General features: G+C 41.7%; 1 long non-coding RNA gene across 1 annotated transcript in view; it reads right to left on the reverse strand.

Moving 5' to 3' along the window:
* Positions 1–5,858: 5,858 nt before the first annotated feature.
* The window catches only part of LOC138787144 (uncharacterized), a 127,638-nt gene continuing 110,112 nt past the window's right edge, over positions 5,859–23,384 (reverse strand). The window contains exon 3 of the long non-coding RNA XR_011362309.1: positions 5,859–6,128. This is a non-coding gene — a long non-coding RNA (uncharacterized lncRNA). The remainder of the gene's footprint in view (positions 6,129–23,384) is intronic.

Here is a 23,384-nt window from a genome sequence, read left to right on the forward strand (position 1 = left end):
CATCAAAGCAATCTGTGCATCCTGAGAAGCTGCGCGGCCGCAGCTTTTTGGGATTCTTAAAGAGACATTGCACATTTCCCACCGGGATCCCGCTGCACCCCTGGCGGGTTCTCCCGGCACCCCAGTGTGCCGCGGCACCCCAGTTGGGAAACGCTGATGTAGACAAAGGCAACAGAGGTCAATGGTGTAGACTATGAACAATCAAGATGTGCCTGTGGAACTTGAATTCAGATGATTATAGGAAAACTCTGCCCACGGAAGCAGATCGTCCTGGTAGGCAGAGAAAAAAATGATGGTCTTAGGGTGATAGGCCTTCGAGAAGAAGCCACAAGTTCTAGTCCTCCCTAAAGAATCCCTCTGGGTGAGAACAGCTCCAGTTCCCACAGAAGAGGCATCCAACTCCATAGAGAACAGCCTGGCAAGGTCTGGACAAGACAGAACAGGAGCAGAAGCAAAAGCAGACTTCAGTCTAGTGAAAGCTTGCTCAGTTTTTTCCAGCCACTTTTTGGGGTTTGAGTTTTTCTTGGTAAGGGACTTGCGACCTAGGTAGAAAAATGTGGAAAAAACTGCCGATAGTAGTTGGCAAACCCCAGGAACCGTTTTATAGGGCATGGCCACTGAAGAACCGCAGACAACTTCCCTGGATCCATCTGCAGACCTAGTTTGGAAACAACATACCCAAGAAAAGGAAGACTGGACTGGTGGAACATCCCACATTGGTCTGCAGGTCTGGTGAGTAAATCAAGATGTCATCCGGATACAGGTGGTATCGGAAGATCTTATTAACTAATTCCTTAAAGACTTCCAGGGCATGGCATAACCCGAAAGGCATTACCAGGTACTCGAAGTGTCCATCCATAGTGTTAAAGGCGGTCTTCAATTCATCGCCTTCATGGATCCAGATCAGATTGTATGTGCCCCTAAAGGTCCCGTTTTGTGAAGATCCAAAAAGATGGTTGATCAGTGGCAGGGGATTCTGGTTCTTCCCTTTAAACTTGTTGAGGCCTCAGTAGTTGATACAAGGCCGAAGAGATCCATCCTTCTTCTGTACAAAGAAGAAGCTGGTGCCTGCTGGTGAGGTGAACTTGTGGATGAAACCTTTCTGCAGATTTTACATAATGTAGGGAGTCAAAATCGCTTGCTTGGCTTGCTAGTGGTGGTGGGCAAGGTGCAGCTGGAGACACATAGGCAGAAAGGCAGACAGGCTCACAGCAGGACTCATGGCTTGACCCCCGGACAGGAGTCAAGGGCTAGAACCATGAGCAGCAGTCACGGGCAGGAGTGCTGGGTCCGCAAACTAAGGATTATCATGCAAAGGCTCCAACAGCGAGCTCAGTACAGGAATATATAGGGAAGTGTTTATGCAATTAACCAATTAAGGGCGCACTGCCCCTTTTAATCTCACAGAGCCATCTTAGAAGGTGGAGACACGTGTGTCAGTTGGAGAAGGAGGAAGCAGGAGGTACTCTGGGGTACTCCGATGCAAAAAGAGATGCAGCATCGGGTCCCAGCACATGGCAAATATGCTCAAGTGAAGATGACTTATGGTGGAAAATATGGTGTAGTTTATGCCGAAAAATAAGCACAAGAGTAATGATATCCCCTCTTTTTGGACATTGGTCTGTTAAATATATTCTCTTACATGTGTTCCACTGCTGTCACCGTAATTTACATGTACTGTAGATAGCCAATATTCAGCCAAATGGTGGTAAAAATCTTTTTGTGTCCCAATCCTTTTAGTCCACATAAAAATGTCTTCCTTTTTCTACCTCTGTGTTTATTATGCAGCATTTTATATTATGTGTAATCCTTTTTTATCATCAACAACACTACAAGTACAATCAACAAAAGAAAAACAGCTTCATGTAGACATCATATTTTTAAAAGAAGAACAAATGAGGCACAAATAAAATTAGTAGGTTAAAAAAAAAACAAAAAAAACATCGATCACAGAGTTCAGGAAACATGACGAAGAATAGTTGGACAATAACACCAATAAGATTAATTTGATAAATGTTTAGGTTGGCTTTGCTATAAGAAAATTAACTTTTCTAAAATGACCTCTGATCAAATGGGACACCTATATAAATCTCTAACTTATCAAGAAATGGTGCCCTATCTGGATTACTAGAACATAAGAAAACCTGGTAAACCTGGGACAAACATACATTTTTTACACTAAATGCAATGCATGCTGTTTACTCATGAAAACATGAAATACACATTTATTGGTGCCTCTAATAGGTGAATCTTTCTTATTTACTGTCTATTACATTTCATTTACTATCCATTATTCTATCAGCATGGCGCCAATTTTAATGTTTTCTTGATATTTTATATGTGTAGTAGAAAATAAGTATATATAAGGCATACATGGAAAACAACTGTCTATCACAAAGCTTGTTTTTATATTTGCTTCTTTTGCAATAAAGATTTATAGTGTATATAAAATATTACATTTACACCAAGCTCTATTTGCAACCTTTCTCTTATTAGCTATATTTTTAATAATTGTGTGTTACAGATGTGTTTGTTTAACTCCTTTCCTCCCATGATGCTATCACATTATGGGAACCATTCAGTTCCTATGAGTTGACCTAACCATATGTTGTGATGATGGTAAAAACACTGGATTTTTGATCCTAGATCTTTGCAAATTTAATCTACTTGCCTGCAATAAAAAATAAAAGCTTCAAAACAGCTCAATGTGAAGGGTTTTGGAATGCCAATACAGGGATGTGGCGTTGCAACTAGGAAAGCTGCAGATCACCAGCAGCTATTAAAGGGACACCAGAGAGGCGCTATGGGGCATGAGGATAGGTATGTTTAGTTTGTTTATTAATTTCCCTTAAACCTCTTGACTTTTTGACTTTTTTTTTATTTGGTGGTACTTCTCCTTTAATATATGTATTAAAAATGATGTTTTTAAATGGGTAAAAAATAAACATAAAAATAGGCCAAAATCCTAAGATAGGCTACATGCCATAGAAGACAATGTTGTTTCATATCCAGGAACATATAGGAATATTTCAAAGCAATTACATGACCATATTGCATGGGAATTTGCGGCTGTCATTTCCAACGGCCGTCAAAAAGACGTCCAATATTTGTTAATGACAGACATCTATAATGATGATGATCATTATAGGCGGCCGTCATTAGCAAATATCGGACGTCTTTTTGACGGCCGTTGGAAATAACGGCTGCAAAACCCTGTCATGTGAACATATTTTATAATTGTCCAATTTCAACTTGCTTGGTATTTGCTGAAATTTCTGTCTTGTCCTAGATAGATATAAAGGTTTATGTAGTAATATATATTTTTGTGGTACCCTATATAAAAATCTTTCCATTGATTTATAGGAATAAAAATAACTGTACTCATACAGTACATGTACTGTTTATACAAAGTTTTCTTACATGTTTCTGTTTTTCAATCTCTATTGACTTATATCGGCTAAAGTGGGCTTCCACTTGGCATATGTTGGAGCATTTAGTTCACCGATTCACCCCCGGGAGGCCCCCAGGATTCCCATGGAGACAATCAGAAGCCAGGACCTCACAGATGGACGTCTGTTTAAGTATGGCACATGAGAGTACTGGAACTTGTTGCGTGCCACGGTCATTTGACAGTGACGTGTTACAGGTTACACAATTGGAGCAGAGGATTCTCCGCTCCGGGTAGTTTCAGCAGGAGCCCAGCTGTCATACTGACATCTGATTTCCCACAATGCCGTAGCAAGAACATGTCATATCTTTATTCTGATCCCACCATAAAAGGCATATGTAAAAATTCGTATGAGTGGTGACTAAGGGGTTAAAATAATTAAGGTTATATTTTATACTGAAACTAAGAAGCTCTGCATATTGTTGGGCAGATTTATACAAACTGTCTTATACTGAGACAGCCTAAACTTTAGTTTAGACAGTCTAAAAATGTACCAAATTTATCAAACTGACTCATTCTGTTACATTTATTGAATCATTTCGATAAAAAAAAAAGTCTAGTCCAAATGTTGGGTGGCAAACTTTATCCCACCTTGCTTATTGTCCTGCAGTGAGTGAATGGGAGGATGTACGCGCCTCCGCTTCCCCCCTCTCCGCTCAAAGAATTGACATGTCATTTATTTGAGTGGAGAGCGGCGGGAGCCACACCAACTTGACAAGCAAGAATTTTTGCTTATTTGCAATTTGCAATATTTTACTTTCTACAAAACTAGTTTTCAATGTAAGCTCCTCCTATCAATGTCTACACTGAACCTGCTCAAAATGCACAGTCACGATTAGTGATGAGCAAACATGTTTGTAAATGTTTGTATGTTCCTAAGAACATGATGCTAATTGTTTGTGTTCACGGATCACAAACAATTTGTTCAATGATCAAAATGGTTTTAACAATCATTTTAAAACATTTTTGAACATGCGAATGTAAGAAACTGCAAACCTAACTGCGTAGGTTGCCTCCAACCAATGTGAAAGCCAAACAAATGTGTGGGGAAGTAAGGGCACATCAGAAAATGTAGTAGCCATGTTCACTACTAGCATTATTGCGATTGGCTGTACGATTAGCGCCATTGCGCATGTTACGTACATGTAATAAAAATGCAACGCTGAGGTGAATTTTCTCACAGTCTTTCCTGATTCTTGTGCTGTTCAGTAGGGAGAGTGAAACGAGCAGGGACAGCATCTGAATTTAGTTAAGCAGCAATATTCACAATGGTATCTTATCATCTTGCTGTTGCGGTGAGCTGTTGCATTTTTCTGTGTTTTTGTGTGTTTGCAATTTCAGCCATGGCAACGTGCTCCTGCCTAGTGTGAACGGTGTTCTAGGAGAGCTGACCAATTTTTTCTTCTTTTCTGTGTTCCAGTTGGGGGAGTGGCTGCCTCCATTTGGTCGTGCACTCCACCTGTCTCACCCAGGTGGTGCAATTATTTTTGCAGGTATTAGACGGATCTTGCATGCCCAGAGCATAGGCGTATTACACGCCATGGAGAGGCCATTTCAGTGTACGGTCTGCCTCAATATGAGTCCACCTTATCATGGTGAGGCAGTTTACGCTGTTTGCAAATATTTACCAAGAGACTCATTATTTTTGTGGGAATTTTTTTTTTTTTTGGCAGTTGGGGGGGGGGGGCTGCTTTTAACTATTTTCATGTCTGTGGTGGGTCTGTATCTTGTTGTTGCGGTGAGCTGTTACATTTTTCTGTGTTTTTGTGTGTTATTCACAATGGTAGTTAGTCAGTGTAGGTTGGGAGAGCTGACCGACTCAGGCTTAGAACATTTTGAAATTGTTAGTGTAGGAAAGGTATCTAAAATCTAGCGTTTAAGCACTATAAGGATTTCATTTTACTTAACCCTGTAGTGACTAGGCGTCCTCTGTCAAAAAAAACCTTAGAACCCAACAGTCCTTTTTAGGGTTAATGCTAACTGAACATTTCGATGTTCGCTCATCACTAGTCAAGATGCAGTGAACAGAATATATCATACAATCTTGGCAAGCAAATTGTGTGAAGCCAGTGAAATTTATATTATCAAACATCATTTGTAAATAGTCCTTACTTTATACAGCTGACTATAAATTTCTATTCCTCTTTGTATTAATATATTGTATAGACACAATATTAGTCTTAGAAACCCCCTTTCCACTGAACTCTATACATTAAATTTTCTTTGGACTGTAAATCAATAGGGCAACTATCGGTAATGTTAAACAATACATAAGTGAGTAATATTGTGCTGAATCACTGAAGCTCTACTTTATGGAAATAATAAGTAGCACTGAAGCTGGTATGTTATTTTTTCTGTGAATACATAAAAAAAACAGAATTGTGATTTAAAATTTTTACCTTGGAATTGTATTTTCTCCATCAGGGAAAAACAGTATATCCTTTCAGTGTAAATAATGAGTTATTATCAGTTCAGAGACGTTATGAGCATGAATCAATCAAGTCAATTCAGGCGCTCGGCAGGACAGCTTATCTTTCTCGTCTTCATAAACATCCATTTTATTGAACAGATGAGGTACAGTCCTCATTAAAGTGGGGACAGAAATTAGACACCAACTTGATGGAGGAATGACTTTTTATCCAAGACGAAGAGGACCTTCCGGTTCATTAACCCCTTTTCACTGTTGGAAGCAAAAGATTAACATTGATTACTGGCTGTCACTTCTTTACTGTGCAAGAGACCTAATTTACTATTGGATCGAACTAGCTTTATATGTGGTACACAAAACCAATGTTTTCTAAATAAATAATGTAATCTCTCTGTCATATAAGATATTTTACATGGAAAGCAATAAAACAAATGTAAGTAAATGTAATGTCCTTAAACCACTCTAAGCCTGAAAGAACAAAAAAAAACTATATTGCAGTAAAAGCAAAAACTTTTAATAGCACAGTTTTCAGTACATTATATAAAGTGTACCTTTATGTTATGATGTTCCCATGAGAGACTGGAAGGAATGAACCACTATGAAGAGTCCAAGACAAGGAGAGGACAATTGTTACAGATGGGCTGGCACCCTGGTATATTTTCTATTTATAGGTCTTATTGTACAGTAATATGTAGACCATCAAAATAATGTATAGAAATAAAGCTATATTATTAATATTGCCTTTAGTTTATTCTTTTAAACGACCTTTTTATTGATTTTTTAACAAATATTACCAAAATTCACATAAGATTGTATTGTGGTATAAATAATGTATGATAGCAATGTCATGTCTCGACATTATTAAGGGTTTATAGAGCATTATTCAGAAGCTGAAAATGGGGTACAGAAAACAGGTTGCAGCACCTGTTCCATTCACTCCCTGTCTGCTCTTTAAGGCAGCATGCTGTAATCACTCCTCATTCTCTCTAAATGTCTCAAGATTGGGTTGGGACTGGCATTTATAGACAACATTCAGCCACGCCTGATGAGGCAGCAGAGGATCATGCATTGTCTACAGAAAGATGGAGGAGTTAAGAATCTGTAGACAATACACATTTTGTAATAGTTCCATTTTCAACATCCTCTCAGGGGTGAATGACTCAAAAGTACACTAGAGCCAGTACTATTATTGAAAACACTAAGTTAGTTTTATATCTTAGGGTGATTTGGTGAGATCAATGTGTGCCGTTCAGCATTCGTTTGTATCAGAGTCTTTGTAGGAGAAGCAGTCCACCACGTGGTTAGTAATTTATAGTATTTCACATGTAATTCTACACTGAAAAGCTATGGCAGTGGGATAAAATGTATACTTATTTCATAATATTTCCTTTTATACTCATTTTAATGGAATTGGCTACTTTATTGTATTATTAATTTTTTTATTAATTTTCAGTGTAATGTTTTAAAAGGTTTATATGCTGTAATTACAGTTGCCACCACTGTGCCCTGAAGTTCTCCTATAAGAAGACATGTCCTCCATGCTGTGCTGTCCTACTCAGCACTCTGGGCTGCAGTCCTGTCCATAATATGGCTGAACACACAGGACCATGTGACCATGATGCCCCCTCAGTGTCCTCCACTGAACATTTATATAAATACAAAGGAGGATCAGGGCCTTAAAAAAAGTTGTTTTTTTTTTAAGTCTAAAGAAATAAACATGGCTGATAAAGCAGTGTGTGAATATGAATATAGCTCAAATGTGCTTTATCTCCTTTAAAAAATTATATAGTATAACATTTATTACGGGGCCCTATCTTAAAATGGAAAACCATGGCCTGTTTACAAAATTGCAATGCCAGGTCCAGGTATATTTGCTGTAGATTAAGAGTGTCAATTCTGCACCACACATCTACACTGAGCGATGTACATGGATGTGATTTTTAAAGTAAAAAAAAAACAATATTTCCTAAATGATCACATTTTCTTTATTTTCAACATCTTGCTTTAAATTCAAAAATTTCATCAACAAACTGTAACAACAGTTAAAATTAAATATATATATATATATATATATATATATATATAAGATAAATACAGTCTAAAAAATGTCATGTACTAAAGCTTGCTAGTAATGGGCATTAGATCAGCACCCAGGAGCCGTTTCCATTACATCTATGTTAATTATAAGTGCAATCTGTTTCCCATTACCAAGCCCTTTAATTGTTCACCCTGGCAAGTTATTTGTGACAAATTAAGTTGGTTTAGTCTTTAATTTATTTTAATGTTATCACAAAGGCAATTGTCCACCTGCTAATTGTCTAACCACTGCAACACAACAGGGTAGTCGTGGGGGGTGCAATATATTTTTGTTGTATGTTAAATAACTAGGAACAATTTATTACTGCAACATTTATGCAAATATAGGGGCAGAGTAAGCAGAAGCACACTGTAACAACTAAAATTATAGTTTTCTCTATACAGTTTTACAAAATGCACATAATTTTACCACTACTTTACAATGATCAGTATGGATTCTCAATGAACATGACAGTTAAGGATCTACAGTTTTTCTCTGCTTCCTTAGGGCTTATTGCTTATTGTCATCCTGCTGCAAGTATGTAAAAGTCAGTCCTCTTAACAACCCAAGGCCTGGTACATACATTACCGGGTCAACGCTCCGGCTTGCTTTGGGGGTGGCAGGGCAGTGCACTGATTGGAGATGCCAGGAGCCCCCGAAGTAAGCCGGAGCATCGATCGGTTAATATATGTACCGGGCCAGGGGGTTAAGGGGACTGACTTTTACATACCTGCAGCGGGATGACAATCCCGCTGTGAGTATGAAATCTCATTGAAAATGACAATTAAGGATCCACAACAGATTTCACTGCAGATCTGTTATGTGTAAACCCACCCTTAAGGTAATTTTATACTCTGGGTATGTCCTACTGGGACACTTTAAGTCCTGCCAATTTTTAAGATGTTACTTTGACATGTACCAACTGCTTAACCTTTACTGTAGATCCAGCACATCTCATTGTGAAAACTATATTCCCTATTGGTAGTGGCCTTTCCAAGCTGGAAAAAGTGCCCTGCCATACTCCAAAAAGTGTTCAAGAATGTGATCAATAACAGAACAAAGATTTCCAGGTGTAGACCTTCAAATTCCAAGATATTATTCTGATCCAGCATTTGTGGGGTGTACTTAAGAAACAAGTCAAATTCATGTAGGCCACACCTTTAAGTTAATGTCAAATCTAAAACAACATTGTGGGGAGATATTGATTGAGGACCCTGTGAAACTCCAAGACAATACCAAATAATGGAAATATTGTCAATATATCTGAGACATAGCACAACAGATAGAATTTCTTTTTTAAAGCGCAACAATAAAATATTTTGACCTTTCAGTTTTAGTTAGCTTAGGTCATGATAAGACTTTTTGCAATATACATTAATAACCTAAAATGAACAGTTTTTTAAATACATAAGGCTGACTATGCCCTTATAGCCCTCTCTGGCTGTGACTTATTTCTGCATTCCTGCTGGACACGCCCCCTCACTGGAGATCGTCCTGAGTGTACAGACTCTGACAGGAGGATCAGATAACAGTCCTGATACAGAGAGAGACATAAACAAACCCTCCTCCCCCCTCCTAGCAGCACGTTCTCCCCCTCCCCTCACAGAGGTGACTAAGCAGAGCTGAGGGTGTTGTGTGTGAGGAGCAGCGCAGGGGAAGAGCTGGATGGAGGGACAAGTGTATCCAGTGCTTCACCCAGGGGGAACATGCCACCATCACTCCAATGTACTGCATGAGGGAGAGTGGGTGAGTCACTGAGGGGAGGACTACAAGTCCCAGCACAACACAGCTGTAGTCCTTCCATAGTACATATAACATTCACTATCAGATGTCTGCAGCAGGTGCCGCCACCTTGATGGCTGGCATTATCCTACAGTGTAATGAGAGCAGATGACTGTATCTAATCCCACTGTGTGTGATACCATCTGCTGGGGCTCTGTATCTAATCTTACATTGTGATACTGCATGCTGGGGCTGTATCTGATCCTGCTATGTGTGATACATATGCTAAGGTGCTGGTCAGTGAATGGATGGTCCCAGTCAGGGAGATGAGGGATAGGCCACGCCCACATTCTCTCAGACAGAAGAAAAATTCATTTATTCTTCTGAGCCAAACAACTGGGGATATCTCAGCGAGCGCACAAGCTATCAACGCAGTTTAGGGCTCTTTTTAAAAGGTAACACGTGGTCTTTTTATTTGAGGAATTTCATTTTTTGGCTACTGAAATTATAGTTGCGCTTTAAGGGCTAACCAGGCTTAGTAGCTGTGGCCTCTATTTGTTTCTACATCCCAAATCGCCCCCACACACGCACCTTTTCCCTAGATATAGCTATTTTACTATGTGCAAGCATTTCACCAATAACCAGCTGGGTGGTAACTTTCCCCTGAGCTTTGAAGTGAATTTGGCTGAGCTGCAGTATCCCATCATGAGCACTACACAATGTATGGAGCTGTCTGCATTCGGCTCTGTTCCCTTAGTATGTAGGCATTGTCTCTGGCAAATACAGCTGATTGGTGAACCAATCAGATATTGATGACATCCTGAGTCATATGAGTCAAGGCCATCAGTGAGAAACTCCTAAAAAACATCTTTAACCCCTTGCCGCAAAATGACGTTCCTGGAACGTCATGTAAAGCAGGTAGTTCCCGCAACATGGCGTTCCAGGAACGTCATGGCTTCCCTGCCTCCCCCCGCTGTCCCTCTGAAAATTTAAAGTGACAGAGACCAATTTGGTCTCTGTCACTGAACTATGATTACTGTGATAGAAAATATCACTGTAATCATAGTAATACAGTGAAACAGTGAAACAAATGTGTAAAAGTACAAAAAGTGACAAACACACAAAAAAATAAAACACACACTTTTTTTTATTATAGTAATAACTGCAGTTTACTCCCAGATTATTCCTAACCCCCCAGATTACCCGTAACCGCCCCAGGTTGCCTGTAACCGCCCCAGGTTGTCCGTAATCACGCCAGATTGCACATAACCGCCCCAGATTGCACGCAACCACCGCACGTTGCCCGTAACCACCACACGTTGACCGTAACCACCGCACACTGCCTCTAACCACCCCACGTCACCTCTAACCACCGCACACTGCCTCTAACCACCGCACGTTGCCTCTAACCACCCCACGTCGCCTCTAACCACCGCACACTGCCTCTAACCACTGCACGTCGCCTCTGACCACCGCACGTCGCCTCTGACCACCGCACGTCGCCTCTGACCACCGCACGTCACCTTTGACCACCGCCTACTGCCTCTAACCACCGCATGTCGCCTCTAACCACCGCACGTCGCCTCTAACCACCGCACTTCGCCTCTGACCACCGCACTTCGCCTCTAACCACCGCACCTTGCCTCTGACCACCGCACGTCGCCTCTAACCACCGCACACTGCCTCTAACCACCGCACGTCGCCTCTAACCACCGCACGTCGCCTCTAACCACCGCACGTCGCCTCTGACGACAGCACGTTGCCTCTTACCACCTCAGGTTGCCTCTGACCACCGCACGTTGCCTCTTACCACCTCAGGTTGCCTCTAACCACCGCACGTTGCCTCTAATCACCGCACGTTGCCTCTGACCACCGCACGTTGCCTCTGACCACCGCACGTTGCCTCTGACCACCGCACGTTGCCTCTAACCACCGCACGTTGCCTCTAACCACCGCACGTTGCCTCTGACGACAGCATGTTGCCTCTAACCACAGCACGTTGCCTCTGACCACCGCACGTTGCCTCTGACCACCGCACGTTGCCTCTGACCACCGCACGCTGCCTCTGACCACCGCACGTTGCCTCTGACCACCGCACGTTGCCTCTGACCACCGCACGTTGCCTCTGACCACCGCACGCTGCCTCTGACCACCGCACGCTGCCTCTGACCACCGCACGTTGCCCCTGACCACCGCACGTTGCCCCTGACCACCCCACATTGCCCGTGACCACCCCTGGTTGCCCCTGACCACCCCACGTTGCCCGTAACCACCGCACGTTGCCCGTAAACACCGCACATTGCCTCTAACCACCCCAAATTGCCAATGACCCCCTCCAGATTGCCCATAACCACGCCAGATTGCCGTAACCAACCCAAATTACATATAAGCACTTTAGTTTATCCGAAAACAACCCAGATTGTCCGTAACCACCTCACGTTGGCCGTAACCACAGCAGGTTGCCTGTAATCACCTCAAGATTACCCGTAACCACAGCAGGTTGCCTGTAATCATCTCAAGATTACCCGTAACCACAGCAGGTTGCCCATCACCACCCCAGGTTGCCCGTAAACCACCCCGCATTACCTGTAATCTCATTTTTTTATTGTATTTTAGTAACTGCGCTGTTCTAATAACCATTACTAGCTGAGGTTTTGCTCCAGCAAATTGGCGCTCCCTTCCTTCTGAGCCCTGCTGTGTGCCCATACAGTGGTTTATGCCCACATATGGGGTACCGTTGTACTCAGGAGAACCTGCGTTACAGATTTTGGGCTGAATTTTTTCTCTTATTCCTCGTGAAATTTAGAAATTTTAAACTAAACCAACATATTATTGGAAAAATTCGAGTTTTTCATTTTTAATGGCCAATTTTGAATACTTTCCTCTAATACCTGTGGGGTCAAAATGCTCACCACACCGCAAGATGAATTCTCTGAAGGGTGCACTTTCTAAAATGGGGGGACTTATGGTTTTTTTTTTACTCCGCTGACACTACAGGGGCTCTGCAAATGCACCTGGCGCTCAGAAACTTCTTCAGCAAAATCTGCACTGAAAATGCTAATTGGCGCTCCCTTCCTTCTGAGCCCCGCTGTGTGCCCATAGAGTGGATTATGCCCACATATGGGGTACCGTTCTACTCAGGAGAACCTGCTTTACAGATTTGGGGGTGAATTTTCTCCCCTGTTCCTCGTGAAATTGAGAAATTTCAAACTAAAGGAACATATTATTGGAAAAATTCGAGTTTTTCATTTTTACTGTCTACTTTTGAATACTTTCCTCTAATACCTGTGGGGTCAAAATGCTCATCACACCCCAAGATGAATTCTCTGAAGGGTGCACTTTCTAAAATGGGGGGACTTATGTTTTTTTTTTACTCCGCTGACACTACAGGGGCTCTGCAAATGCACCTGGCGCTCAGAAACTTCTTCAGCAAAATCTGCACTGAAAATGCTAATTGGCGCTCCGTTCCTTCTGAGCCCCGCTGTGTGCCAATAGAGTGGATTATGCCCACATATGGGGTACCGTTCTACTCAGGAGAACCTGCTTTACAGATTTGGGGGTGAATTTTCTCCCCTGTTCCTCGTAAAATTGAGAAATTTCAAACTAAAGGAACATATTATTGGAAAAATTTGAGTTTTTCATTTTTACTGTCTACTTTTGAATACTTTCCTCTAATACCTGTGGGGTCAAAATGCTCACCTCACCCCAAGATGAATTCTCTGAGGGGTGCACTTTCCAAAATGGGGTGACTTATGGTGAGATTTTACTCCGCTGGCACTACAGGGGCTCTGCAAACGCACCTGGCACTCAGAAACTTCTTCAGAAAAATCTGCACTGAAAATGCTAATTGGCGCTCCCTTCCTTCTGAGCCCCGCTGTGTGCCCATAGAGTGGATTATGCCCACATATGGGGTACCGTTCTACTCAGGAGAACCTGCTTTACAGATTTTGGGGTACTTTTTTTCTCCTGTTCCTTGTGAAATTGAGAAATTTCAAACTAAATTAACATATTATTGGAAAAATTCAGGTTTTTCATTTTAACTGTCTAATTCTGAATACTTTCCTCTAATACCTGTGGGGTCAAAATGGTCACCACACACTAAGATGTATTCTTTGAGGGGTATACTTTCGAAAATGGAGTGACTTATGGGGGGGTTTCTCTCTGCTGACACTACAGGGGCACTGCAAACACACCTGGCGCTCGGAAACTTCTTCAGCAAAATCTGCATTAAAAAAGCTAATTGGCGCTCCCTTCCTTCTGAGACCCGCTGTGTGCCCATACAGTGGTTTACGCCCACATCTGGGGTACCGTTGTATTCAGGAGAACCTGCGTTACAAATTTTGAGGAGCTTTTTTTCTCATGTTCCTTTTGAAAATTAGAAACTTTAATCTGAACGTATATATTATTGGAAAATTAAAATTTTCAATTTTTTTACGGCCTAATGGTGAACACTTTCCTCCAGCCCCTGTAGGGTTAAAATGCTCATTATACCCCTAGATTAATTCTTTAAGGTGTCTAGTTTCCAAAATGGGGTCACTTATGGGGGTTTCCAGTATACAAGCCTCCTAAATCCATTTAAAAAAAGAACTGGTCCCTAAAAAAAATCCATTTTGGAAATTTCATGAAAATTTGATATATTGCTAATAAATTTCGAAGTCCCGTAACACCTTAAAAAAGTAAAATATGTTTACCAAATTATGCCAGAATAAAGAAGACATATTGATAATGTGATTTAGTAACTAATTTATGTGCTATGACTTCCTTTTTTAAGAAGCAGAGAATTTCAAAGTTCATAAAATGCTAATTTTTCAAATTTTTCATGATATTTTGATGTTTTTCACAAAAAAAACACAAAGTAGTGACCAAATTTTGACACTAACATAAAGTGCCATATGTGACGAAAAAACAATCTCAGAATCGCTAGCATACTTTAAAGCATCACTGAGCTATAAGCGCATAAAGTGAGACAGGTCAGATTTTAAAAAATTAGCTTGGTCATTAAGGCCAAAACAGGCTTTAGAGGCAAGGGGTTAAACCATATTTTGATCATTTACAGTTGTAACAGGCTTTTATTCATCAACACTATTAGTTACTTAATCTATCGGCTATGGTGATTTTTACATTATGCATTATAGTATGATACATACCGCAAAAAACAAACATTTTTTATTGAATAAAATCAAGTATATAATATATAATGAAGAACCAAGAGATTAATATAAAAATTTCAATTGGGTGACTTTTAAATTCGTATCAAGGTCAAATGCAGTCATGTGTGAAACTCATTTCAGGTTTAAGCCTTTCTAACTTCTGCTTTTAAAGACTTTTAGTCTCTACTTTTCATTTGATTTCTTTGCTTTTCTTTTCACAATTGTTTTCAATGTAAGGAATCATATTTGTGATATATAATTACTGTTGGAAGATGAGAAAAGCAAAGTGGCTGAAGCTTTTCAGCCTTAAATATTGCTCTTAAGAATGTGAGATGTCCAGGAGAGAAGCCGAAAGCAACAGGAATGTCATGGTCTGCATACTGAGGGTAGTAAAAATTTTATATAAAAACACTCAAAAAAATGTATATATAAAATTATTGCTATAGATAAAATATGATAACCAGTATTAACTTCAATATTTTTAAAGGTAGACGCTCTCCTACAAGATTGTCAATACTAGAAGGACCAAGCTGAGGTTTCCAAAGTGGTGATCTAGTGTTTTGGGAGAAAACTGATTGTACGTGTGAATGGAATAAAAGCATTTATTAGGTGACTTTTATTCCTAATGACAATGAGATAGGAGACTGCTGCAGAACTTAATTAGAAAGTGTTTAAAGTAGCTGTAGGGGACATGAAGATGAACCAGGATTAATTACCTGCCGACTTCCGCAAGAGGAAGTGATTAAGAAGGGAGTGACCTCCAGATACATGCCCATTGGAACAGAATACAGATGAAGGACAGAGAGCACTTTAAAAGAAGAAATGGCTATAATAAATGGCTTTAGATAACAAATATCATTAAAGTTACTATATACGTATATAGACAATTCCACCGTTTTTGAATGGTGTACTGAAAAAAAAAGATAACACACCAATGATTTACATAGTGATATCTCTACAGTAAATACTACTATTAACCCCTAGCTGCACTAGGACGTTACTGAACATCCTGGTACCACTAGGGGAGTTCAGAGGGGGGTCGCGTTGAAACCCTGCTCTGAACTGCTGCGATCCCGGGTGCTATATGCAGCCCGGGACCGCAGCTATTAGCAGGCACGGTCCGATCGCCGTGCCCGCTAATTAAGTATTTAGATGCAGCTGATGCCTTCCCTGGTGGTCTAGTGGGGGATCACCCCTTCTCCCCACCGCGATTGGATCACGGAGGGGCGATCCCCGCATCCTCACCCGGCCAGGGTCTGCGCCGTAATGGCGCTGATCCCGGCTCGGCACTCTATTGCTTTCGGCTGCAATATTATAACAATATTGTTTGTCAGCACGGGGAACAGTATAAGTGAAAAGAGCAAAAAAAAAAAAACAGGATTGCTGATTTTTTAAAATTATATATTAGAACAAAATTAAAGGGGAACTCTGTATAAGAAAAACTTGTTTTCTATTAAAATTACATTAATAGTTATATAGATGTGTCTATACAATGTATTACCGTATCTGTATGGTTCTGCCACACTGCTAGCTGATAGAAATCCAGGAAGTGAAAAAATATGGCCTCTGTGCGGATCCACATTGTCTCCTGCTCCTTCTGCTCTCCCCCTTAGGAGACAAATCTTCCATGCCTCTGTCTAACATTGTGTGTGTTTGCTAAGATCAGGCTGATGATGCAGAGAGGGGGCTGGGCGTGATTCACCATCTCAGACCGGCCAGGAGCAGGTGTTTCATCTTCACTGATTGTGCAAAAGTCTACAGAGAAATTAGGGCTGTGTTCACACATGTTGGAGTGTCATTACAGTACTGCAGCATCTGCACAAAAATGATGCAGTAACACAAGTAGATAATGCTAAACGGCAGAGAGGATGAGAGGCACTGCCAATCCCACCTGCACAAAAAACAAGGCATAAACAGTATATCCCATGTAAGATAGTATCGGATAAAGTCCTTTGTGTGGGAATCAACTTCAAAGATAAAAGATGCTTGATCATAATATGTGTGTGGAGATGAAAAGAAAAAAAAACGCAAAATTTAATTTAAAAAGTTCTTTGCTTTATTCCAATATCAGCATTACAGGTAGAGAATACAGCGCGCTGTGTGGTGTTACAGGTTGTAACGCCCGGAGTAGTGGATCCACTGGACCGGCACCAGCGATGGCACAAACCTCACCAGGGAGCGGAGTCTAAGGGGCCGCTGGTTTTCACCAGAGCCCGCCGCAAGGCGGGATGGACTTGCTGCGGCAGGCGACCCCCAGGTCGCTACCCCTGGCTTGGTTGCTGGTGACGGCAGGCGAGGCGTGACAGGAGCAGGTACTGACAATGGCGTGTAAGCGTACCGCAGGTGACAGGCTGAACACAGGAACAGCAGAGAGACGGGAAGCAGGAACCAAGCCAGGGGTAGCGACCTGGGGGTCGCCTGCCGCAGCAAGTCCATCCCGCCTTGCGGCGGGCTCTGGTGAAAACCAGCGGCCCCTTAGACTCCGCTCCCTGGTGAGGTTTGTGCCATCGCTGGTGCCGGTCCAGTGGATCCACTACTCCGGGCGTTACAGTAGGCTCCAACCATGGATCCCGGCGAGGTGCCCGATCTCCGTGACGTCGCCAGAGTGGTCACTCAGCAACCAAGCCAGGGGTAGCGACCTGGGGGTCGCCTGCCGCAGCAAGTCCATCCCGCCTTGCGGCGGGCTCTGGTGAAAACCAGCGGCCCCTTAGACTCCGCTCCCTGGTGAGGTTTGTGCCATCGCTGGTGCCGGTCCAGTGGATCCACTACTCCGGGCGTTACACAGGTAGAGAATACAGCGTGCTGTGTGGTGTTACAGGTAGAGAATACAGTGTGCTGTGTGGTGTTACAGGTAGAGAATACAATGTGCTGTGTGGGTGGGACCACAATGAAATGATAAAGTACTGCAAATAATTCAGTAACACAATGAAAGTGCAATGTGTGATCACAGCCTAGATGTTCTGCAACAGCTCTCGGCGGGGAATAGGCAGGGTAGGGGGCTGTGATGGAACAGCTGTGGGAAAGCATTGCATTCTGGAACCTGTAGTACTGTGTACAACTGATAAACCACGAAATAGAGAAACACAAAACAGAACAAAAAACCCCAAAACAAATGGATTTTTGGTAGTTTTAAAACTGGGATGGATAGATAGGTAAGTATTGTTATATGCTTCTGCAGAAGTTTCATTTTTTTTTTTTACCTCTACCCGTAGTTCCCCTTTAAAAAAAAAAGCGCTGAAAAAATTTCTCTTAAACCAATATGATACCAATGATACCAATAAAAAACTAGAGATCATGGGGAAAAAAATGACACCCCAATCAGCCCTTTAGGTGGAAAAATAAAAGTGCTATGGCTCTTAGAAGGCGGGGAAGAACATTGCTTCAATTTGACCTGGACATCCGTGCATCAATGACCTTCAGTCATGAAGGAGATAACCAAAGGAAATACCTTTCTTATATCTGACTGTGCTCCCAGAACATAGAAAAATGCTTTCAATGCAATATATAAAGAGTCAAAGAGGCTTTCCTAAGCTCCTGAAGTGCACTGAGCTGTAATATCTCTTGTCCCCCCCCCCCCCCCCCCAGTAGATCAGTAGCTTGGAAAAACCTATTTGACACTTTGTACCAGAGACTAAAAGCATTCTCTACATCCTGGAAACACAGAGGGATATATGAAAATTACTATGTTTGTCCTTGCCGTAACACCTTGCTGTCAGCAATTTGGAAAGGTTATTACAGGTGACACTGCTCAAGAAGCATGAGATGTGGGCACGAAGCATGACTGGCTAGGCACCCTATAGGGACTGGTTGCTGTCCGTGCCACAGAAGACTGTAAAACAAGACCATTTAAATGCAGTTGGGTAAGTATGTTGCATACTGTTTAGTTTTGTTGGATCTCACTTTCCTGTTCCTGTCACTTTTTATACAGCTGATATGTAAGATGCACAAAACAGGAAATGTTAGTCTGTTGTGTCTGTCTAGTGACCAGTGTTAAAAAAAAGCAATATGGTAATATTTGCAACATTTTTATAGTAACATTGGGGATTTATCAAACTGGTGTAAAGTGAAACTGGCTCAGTTGCCCCTATCAACCAATCAGATTCCACTTTTCATTTTCAAAAAAGTCTGTTAGGAGTGAACAGTGGAATCTGATTGGTTGCTAGGGGCAACTGAGCAAGTTTCACTTTACACCATGTTTGATAAATCTCCCCCATTGTTTATAAGGTTGAAAAAAGTTAAGAGTCCATCAGGTTCAACCTAGAGAAACCCTACTGTGCTGATCCAGGGGAAGGCAAGAACCCCTATGATTGTCCCATTACAGGAAGAAAATTCCTTCCTGACTCCAATGGCAATTAGAATAATCCCTGGATCATTGTATCACCAGAAATCTAATGCCCATAACTTGTTCATAACTCAACTATGACAACATTATGTGGAAGACAGTTTCACAGTCTCACTGCTCTTACAGTAAAGAATCCGCGTCTGTGCTGATGGTGAAATCTTTCCTCTAGACCCAGAGGATGCCCCCTTGTCATGCTTACAGACCTAGGAGTAAAAAGATCACTACAAAGATCTCTGTACTGTCCTTTCATATATTTGTACATTGTGATCAGATCGCCCCTAAGACGTCTTTTTTTCTAGTATAAATAACCCCAAGCTTGATAACCTGTCCTAGTACTGTAACCCACCCAATCCCTTAATGACCTTTGTCGCCCTCCTCTGCACCCGCTCCAGTTTAGCTGTGTCCTTCTTATACACCAGTGCCCAAAACTGTACACAATTATTTGGATTATCAAAGTTAAAAAAATATGAATAAAAAGACAAAGGAACAAATTTTGTCTTTCTCTGATACTTTCCTTTAAAAATGTCTTAGATAGCCAGGCAACCAAATACATTATGATCCATTCTACATAAATGCCCTGTCTTTTTTTTCTTTTTTCTTTTTTAATTAAGAATGCTGTTTATAGGTCTGACATATTCTATGGTGGTGTCTATTGTGATATAAAACACGCAAAAGAGAAGTGACCTTAGAGTGATGAACTATCTGTTTCTTACATAGAATATGGAGGCCTTGGAATACAATGCAAGCTTAGAGGAACATTCATATCCACCCTCCCCATACACAGGAACTTTTGGCGCAGTCGAACATTTCTGTGTTCTCTATGGGGAGGGGAGGGGTAAGCTGCAGCAAGAGCACTCTCCCTGCGGCTTATCTCTCTCTGAACAAAGACAGAGTAGACCCCTATCGCCACCAACTTCATCTGACAATGGTTGTTCTAAATGGCGTCATACACCAAATCCCCAGCAAGAATGCATGGGAACCTAAGTGCAGGGGCGGATTAACTTTACCATAGGCCCCGGGCTGTTCACCAAGCCTGGGCCCCCCCACCCCACTGTAACTATGGCAGCACTAGCCTGGCGTTCATAGTACAGGACAGATAATGTCATGATGTCCTGATTTGTGCAAAATTGCCATAAAAAAACTGTGATTTTTTTGCAAATCATGGCGGAAGTGTAGCCAGGAGACAGTACACCACTGAAAGTATAAGTCTTTTTGGGTGGTCATGGGCCCCCCAGGAGCTTAGGGCCCCGGGCTGCCGCCCGAAACGCCCCTATTATAATCCACTACTGCCTAAGTGATACCTAATATCTATCCTGCCTTTGACCTGTGCAGTAATTATACTGACCTGTGAGGTTAAAGGGGTTATCCAGTGCACTGGATAACTCCTTTAAAGTGATGGTTGGGAGTAAGAAAGATTAAGTTAATAACTCTTATGGTGGGTATCATACATTCAATAACATAAATGTAAATAGAATGTTAATTGGGCAGCACTATTAACACAGACAGCTTCCCCAACTGTAGTGTCTAATTTAACCCCTTCTCTCGAAATGGCGTCCAGGAAAAGCAGTGCCATTCTTCCTCATGACGTCCCTGGACATCATACTGTCCCTGCATCCCCCCTCTGTCCGTAGCTGTGATTCAGCGGCGGGAGGAGGCTGCCGCACATTGTACATTGTCAATTCTTCCGAGTGGAAAGGCGTAGTGAGAGGAGGCACGCATGCCCTCCCATAGACTGCCTGTATGATACGGAGGCTGGTGGGATTCCACGGCGGAGAGTTTGGCCGCGGAATTCCACTAGTTTTACTCTATGTGAACTGGCCCTTAATCTTGCTCTTTTTTCTACTTCTAAGGCCTCAACTTCAAGAACTGACTGTTAGTATATCCCATCTCTTGACAGTGACCATTGTAGTGAGATAATGTTATTCTCTTCAGCTGTCACTGGTTTTAAAGTTATGGCTGATCAGTATACATTTCCATGTGGCTGCCAAATGATTAGCAGTACAAAGTAATATGACAACTCATGAATGCTCCTGTTTCCTTGCAGTTGTGTTTAATTGCTCATATGAAAATTGTAGGCAGATAACAGTAATTTGTCTGACGTCTGTAGTTTAATTTCTAGCTAAACAAATATTTGTCATTTGTAATGAATGGGAAACACAAGATCAGAATTCCTTCTATGCAGAGTTGTCTATTTTAATTAGAGGAAGGGCATAGGACAAAGCTGTATTGTCTCTGAAATACTGCTGTATTGTTTCTACTTTTCAATGCAGAGTTCTGCATCAGCTTAACACTTTCGCAGATGTCATCTGTTTAAAAAATAAAGCAGGCACTCGTGTAAAGAAGCTAAATAATGTGTGATTTTTTTATGTATCTTATGTAATGCAAGTATCTATTATCTAACACTGCTGAGAAAGATTAGGGTTTCTAAGGATGTGAGTAAATCTCATAAACCCCTTGATTCTTTGGATTTTTACCTGGTTCCCCGGATCTCACAATAGGCGCTGGCGTGATGATATGACATCATTATGCCTGCACAGGAACCCCTCACTGCGGATATCAGGCTGCAGGCCATCTAGAGGTACTGTATTCATCTTTTTGGTGGGACCAGGTATTAGTTGTTTATTTATTTATTTATTTATTTATTTGGCCACAATGGCCAAATGCCCAGAGAACACCACATTGCTTGGTAAAATATGCTGTGGGGGCATTAGGGAAAATTTATCAACCATGGTGTAAAGAGAAACTGGCTCAGTTGCCCCTAGCAACCAATCAGATTCCGCCTTTCATTTTTCAAAGAGTCTGTGAGGAATGAAAAGTGGAATCTGATTGGTTGCTAGGGGCAACTGAGCCAGTTTTACTTTACACCATGTTTAATAAATGTTGAATAGCGGCAGCAGAAAACCCTGTCAGTTCACACAATAAAGCGAGTGGCTCAGCTTCATTGTGTGCTGTGGGGAGTTTTCATGCGGGCGCGCACGGATGCGCCCGCATCAGAACCCTGAGGCCCCAAAGATCATCTGGCCGGTACTTTAGTAGGATGATCTTTTAAGAGTCACGGAACGGATGGTCTCTTACACCAGGTGAACATGGCCACAGGCTGTATCCATGTTTTCCAGGGCTGCATTCAGTAATTAAATGCTGAGAGTTTGGTTTGGTCGTACACAAATGTGCTCGAAGTTCACTCATCTCTAGTATTTAGTTACACAAACGTATATAGACCAGCACAACTACTGTGTGTAGTGCCAGGTGCCAGCGGAAAATCCAGACCACGGATTGAAGTAGTTAGTCCACTAAAAAATACTCCGCAGCACACTTTTAAGGTGGAAAAAATCTTGAACGTTTATTCCATTAGTAGTTTAATAACAAAAAACGACATAGCGCTTGAGAATGATGGCGGAGGCCATTGAAACGTCGCGTCTTGCCATATGTCATTTTTTGTTATTGCACTACTAATGGAATAAACGTTCAAGATTTTTTTTCACCTTAACAAGTGTGCTGCGGAGTATTTTTCAGTGGACTAGTATTTAGTTGTAAATAGATATACTAGATCAGCACCAGGTGCAGATCAGCCTTTCTTAAAGGACCCTTATATTTCTTAACTAGAGATGAGCAAACCGGGTTCGGGTTCGAGTCCATCCGAACCCAAGTGTTCTGTATTTGATTAGCGGGGGCTGCTGAAGTTGGATAAAGCTCTAAGGTTGTCTGGAAAACATGGATACAGCAAATGACTATATCCATGTTTTCCACATAGCCTTAGGGCTTTATCCAAGTTCAGCAGACACCGCTAATCAAATGCTGTACGATCGGGTTCGGATGGACTCGAGTATGCTCAAGGTTCGCTCATCTCTATTCTTAACAGGTAGATGATGTTAGCAAAGGAGACTGGTTTACTTTTTCATGTGCTAAACATTTTTTGTAAGTCTATGGGAGAGATTTATTAAGCTTTATAAAACCTACAGTGCCTTTTTTTCCCCCACAACAACCAAACCACAGCTGAAGTTTTATTTTACTAGAGCTTGTTAAGATATATAATAAACCTAATAATTTGTGACTGTGAGAAAAGACCAGGTGGGAGCATGGACTGCAGTTTGAGAAAAAGAGAGACACCTAGTGGCCGCATATTTAAGCTTGATTAAGGCTATAAACCCACTTGGCGGGTCTGCAGCGAGTCCCCTTGCTGCGTATTTGCAGCGAGACTCGCTGCAGATCCCGGCCCT

The sequence above is a fragment of the Dendropsophus ebraccatus genome, chromosome 3, assembly GCF_027789765.1.
Source record: "Dendropsophus ebraccatus isolate aDenEbr1 chromosome 3, aDenEbr1.pat, whole genome shotgun sequence".
NCBI lineage: Eukaryota > Metazoa > Chordata > Amphibia > Anura > Hylidae > Dendropsophus > Dendropsophus ebraccatus.